Genomic DNA, 6,000 nt, shown 5'->3' with positions numbered 1-6,000 from the left:
TTACTCTTCATCATCTGTTTCCTGCTTGGCTTCACCATTTGCATTTTATCAGTCTTCTTGTAAATCCATTATCCCCTACGTTTTAGAATGGTATATGTCTTTGCTTTCCAATCTTATTCTTTTCAGTAATGTGGTGTACTTCTCAGACAAGTAAATTCAAGTGTTCTCCGTGTTAGTACATAGGCAGTCTCACCCACGTGTACTGACATCAATTATATTAAATGCAAGTTGATAAACGTATAATTATCCGAGTCTTGCCGAGGATATTTTTACCTTTATAAACGAGAGTTGATATAATTGATATCAGTAGAAACAAGGTGGAAATTCTATTTATCATAATCACTCTTCATTGGTCTTCAATGAAAAATGCACATATCTCAACACTGTACTACCACTGGATTTGCAGTACAGCGATGCCATAGCATTGTGACGTCATCAAATTCATGACGTTATAATATTGCCAGGACAATGTACAAAATCAACTGCCATCCTTTGCTTCGGAGACCCCATTACAGCAACCGTGGGCAGGAACATAGACGTCTACCCAGAGACTGGACGGTGGATGGTTCTGTCCCCTCGCTGTTTCAGTGAGCTGTCAGATAAACGTCTGTCCAGAGGTCTTTATGTTTGGTTCTCTGACTGTTTCCATTGGCTGTCAGATAGGCGTCTGTCCAGAGAATTTCGATGCTTCAACAACCTGGCTGCAACCGTTGCCTGTTGGACCGTCGTCTGTGCAGAGAGGTCCACTGGCTGCCTCCTCGAGTTTGCAGACAGACGCCTTCATCGTGAAACCCGAATGTCGATCGTACAATTAAACATTCAACATGAAATATATTGTTATGCCATCTGGAGATGTTTCTGAGCGCATGCAACATGGAGAGGTCGGATGGTACCGGTTAACCCCAACACGATGGAGTATTCATGACAACCGGGTAGAGATGCATGTACCCCAGCGGGACCAGCACAGTAAACCCACCCCGCGTCCACCAACATTGGACTGTTCTGGGTGATTGCGGATTTTGTTCTCGTAACAATAAACGACTATTACAAACAACTGCAACGAAAGCACAAATTAATAGTAGACTGCACACAGATTTGTTTGACTGGCAGTTTAGAAGTTGATGGGTAAAAGAAATGTATGATACTTTATGGATAATAACTTCTTTATTTCTGTGATGGGACGTTTCGGTGTAGCTTCTAATACAAGCAAAAGCAAAGCAATACAGCGCAGCAGAACCGGCATGTATACTTATATCAGGGATTAAGTAAGAAAACATAAGGGAATGCATCAGAGGGATTAACAATAACAACAATGGGATAGGTAATAATACGTACTAGCACACACAGACACAGACACACACACAGACACACACAGACACACACACACACACACACACACTTGCACATACAAGGGATAGAGGTTTTACTGATACTTGATAGACGAACAGGAATTACAAGAGAAAGCCATTCACTCCGCTTCATGCATTCATTCTCCCGTCTGTCACAATAATCACACCGCAGCATACAGTTTTATTCTACGATTAATGTTATGTTTAAATTTACCTCAACTGTTTTGGCACTTTGTAGTTGTAGAATAATTCAAGCTTCTTTGAGGAAAGAACCACTAATAATTATATTAGCTGATAAAGTAAACGACCAGCTATAAAACATTTACTTACAAACACAAATTATCTATTTACAAACACAAATTATCTATTTACAAACAATATATATGACTGTAAGTTTATCTAACAATTTCATTTCTTTTAGAAACAGAGTGATTAAATGTGAATTCACGTTTGAAGGACCCTTCAATGTTTTGACATCGAAGTATTTATTTATTCACTGTGACGGAAAAATCAACACAGTCAAGTACGGCATTCAAAATGGAGGAACATCCCATTTTGATAAGTATTCGTGTGCATATCTAGAATGGTCAGTGTGACGTCATTGCATAGTGGTCTCCTCAAATCTGGAGGGACCATCCTAGTGGGTGTAACCCTACAATGGTTAGTTAACTGCATATACGTATCTGCGGACACCTTCTTGCGTGTCCCGCTTCTTTCGCATCAGATCACGGATATATGAAGCGGTGTCACCAATTTGCTGAGTGCTGTCTTAGCAGCAATGTCGGCAGTAGTGTTACCACATGGCTGAGTAACCAACAGATAACGATGTCGTATTTGCCAGTAGCAAGATGTTATATGATTCAATAATTCCAGTTAAAAAAGTGGATGTTTGCAAGTGAGGCTTGTAATAGCCTGAAGGCACGAAGGTGAGTCTGAAAAGGTGACATATTTCTATATTAAAAGTGTTTGTTAGTGTATATCAGAGCTGTTAATATAGCATTTGCTTCAGGTGTGAAACAAGAGGCGCCGTCTGGTAATCTAGAGGATATGGTTTTGGATCCAACGACTGTGGACAAAGCAACGTGAGCACCATCCTTGAACCCATATCGAAATAAAGATTTTATGTATTATAAATATTTCAAGATTGAATAAATTCCTGTGTGTTCTGTAATTCATTGGTTTCTGGCATTTCTCGCGTGGCCACTGCAAAGGCGATTTAGGGCCTTACTAACGGACAAAGAGGAGAGGAAAGAAGCGGGAAGACGCTGTATTTTGTAACCCGACAGCAGCAGGAAGGAACGGCTTGATTCGTATTCTTTGGGGCAGTAGAGAAGACCTCTTGTAGGGAAGAGGGGATCACATACCCAGTTAATGGGGGCGCAGGGTGGGGGTGGAGGAGGGTGGTTAGACTCGTCAGTATAGACTTTCGTAACCTATTGTGGTTTAATACGGCGATAGAGACTGGGCATCTGCTTCGACGGAGACACCGTCAACAGAAGTTCTGAAAAATGCTAAACATATTCTTAGTCCTTCGTAATCGACGGAATCCATTAGCTTTTAGTCTGTTTTACAAGCTACGCCATATACGATGGAGCTGTAGTCAGGTTTTAATCAAATGAGTGATCTGTGTAGATGAAGGAGAATTTGTTTGATTCTTTTCCCACTTCGAACTGGAGACGACTTTAACAGATCCAAGGAGTGAGTGACTGACTGGAGGAGTTTAGAGTAGTTTACGCCGCATTCAACAATGTTCCAGCTATATGGCGGCAGTATGTAAAGATTCGAATCTGAACCAGATAATCCAGTGATCAACAGCTTGGCCACTGATCTACGCAATTGGGAACTATGGTGTGTCCACCAAGAGAGCCAGCCTGATAACCCGACCCCGTTATTGGCCTCTTACGACAAGCATGGGCAACTGAATATCAGTTCTAACCCGGACCTTCACGAACAAGCAGATCTAAGGCCTTCGTAGTAATGATTGTCCAAAATTACTCCCCGAACTTTTGCCTCCTATACAACATTAACAGTTCGTCATGAGGTTTATATTTTCCACAAAATGTATACATTTGGTCTTTATCTATGATACGTAAAAGCCATTCTCAAGTGACCATATGTGATTTTTTCTTAAACACATTTGTTATCGACCAGAATATAATAAAGAACAGTTTTGGGGTAGTCTTGACAACTCTATCGAAGCCGCCCTAGACATATCTAGTACAGTTATTGTTACTGGTGACATAAATGCTGTGCTGTCCCATGACCCATGCTGTCTATAACATTCTGGATAGGAAATATATGGCAAATGTTATTAGTGAACCGACTAGAGTTACAGAGCAAGTACCTACGGTAATATCAGTGCTCATATATCTACACAAGCAGATTCTTACTCAAACCTGAATGAACAGTTATTTGAAATGTATGCAGAAACTAAATTCTCATTGGAAAACTTTACGTTACATTGTGAAATCGTCCGGTTCCTGTTCAACTATTCCAGGTTTAAAAGAGAACAGTAACGATGAGCGCCCATCTATTTTTTTCGGATTTGGGTAAAGCTGACAAGCCGAATGAATATTTGCATTCAATTCTAACCTTAAAGGTGAATTTATACAACTTCCTAAATTTTGTCAAAGAACTAATGCATCGATTGACGTTGATTTGTTTTCGACACTAGTCCCACAAGCAGGTCTCTTTTATCTGTAGTAACTATTTACCGTACTTCTCTTACAATAGGTTTTTACATGTAACCTCGGTAACAAATATTGGTGTACATCCTAACCGGGTAAGAAAGTATTTATATTCCATTTAAGAACAACTACTATTGGTTGTTTGCTGGCTTAATTTATGACCATTCAATAATAGAAAAAGATAAATGCGTATATTCGCATACATTGTCGACACTGTTAACCCTATTTACACTGTTTACAACTATGTAACAACTGTAACAACTGTAACAACTGTGTAACAACTATGTTCTATACTCTAGCTGAATAGATTTTTTGACGTAGCTATGTTATCATCTAACGGTACACATTTCAGCCAGTTGACTGGGCAGCTGTGAAATATGGGGGTAAAACATTTCGCCAAGAAGCAGGCATCTCCATGGGCAACAATGTGTGCTACCCTCCTTGCGGATCTGGTTCTTTATGCATGTAAAGCAGAATTTCAACTTATGTTGTCAAAATCAAAACAAAGTAATTTGGCGGATCTGGTTCTTTATGCATGTAAAGCAGAATTTCAACTTATGTTGTCAAAATCAAAACAAAGTAATTTGGCGGATCTGGTTCTTTATGCATGTAAAGCAGAATTTCAACTTATGTTGTCAAAATCAAAACAAGGTAATTTGGCGGATCTGGTTCTTTATGCATGTAAAGCAGAATTTCAACTTATGTTGTCAAAATCAAAACAAGGTAATTTGGCGGATCTGGTTCTTTATGCATGTAAAGCAGAATTTCAACTTATGTTGGCAAAATCAAAACAAGGTAATTTGGCCAAGAGGTTAATCAATAACCATTGGATAGCCAACTTCCACTGATTTACCCATCTGAACGTGCTATTCAGGATAAAAAATAACACCACTTTGAGCAACTCTTTCATATTTTTAGATCTATGCATAAAGATAAGCCACCAAGCTGTATGGCAAAATTGATGACTTCACTTTCTAGTCAATTCATAAATGCTTGTCAACCAGCACCAACATTTTAAATTTCAAAACTGTTGAGGTACAATCGTACCTTTTCTTATCAGGATTTCAAAGAACGGCATGCCACTCTTGCTTGGGAGTTGTTTGATCAAGGTTACAACATTCAAGGCTTCTGTACAGTTTTCGAGAAGTTTTGTGGTAAACATGCGGAGGGACATGCCAAATGTAATAAATCAGTAACAAATTTATTTCTCTTGCATTTGCAATTCCCTGTTTTGACCTATATCACAATGTCCAAATTATTTCAGGTGAACAAATTTAGAGACTTAACATATGTTTATAGCAGGTGCCACCGGTTGGCTAGGATGCGCTCACCTTTTCGCGAACAGCTGGTATCATCTCTATTTCATAGAGATTCATAAACACATGCTCTGTCATCGTAGCGCATGGTGTCAATCATTGGATTGTGTGGCTCAGACCCAGTTTGTTTACAAACGACAACATAACAGCTGTAATAGTGCTGAAACAAATGACGCCGTCACAATCTTCAGCAGATATTTGTTATCAATGTGATGAGGGTTTGTCGCTTTTATCTATAATTTATTCCAGAACTTGTCTGTTTCAAATGCACACACTACAAACTTGCTGGTAGTTCGATCTCTTTCGTTGATTACACTTCCATCAAAATTTTGTGAAACATTATAAATTTAACGTTCCTAATTTAAAGATGTACGGGAAATAATGAAATGGCACTGATTCACAACTGACCCTTAAGTACATGAGTTTTCGAATAAACACAACAGAGGATATTCACACACGTGAATGGATAATGAATCCTCTGTAATAAACGTAACAAGACCTCTAACACGCTAAATATTACATCTGTCTGCGCGCACAGATACGCAAGTACACGCGTCTCTGCACGCACACATACACGCGCTTTCACATGTGTCCTGCTCCTCAATCGATACTCCTATATATATAGTCGTATGAACATTTTGAACATTT

The sequence above is a fragment of the Haliotis asinina genome, chromosome 1 (genome assembly GCF_037392515.1).
Source record: "Haliotis asinina isolate JCU_RB_2024 chromosome 1, JCU_Hal_asi_v2, whole genome shotgun sequence".
NCBI classification, from domain to species: Eukaryota; Metazoa; Mollusca; class Gastropoda; order Lepetellida; family Haliotidae; genus Haliotis; species Haliotis asinina.
Note: the sequence above shows the minus strand (reverse complement) of the source record.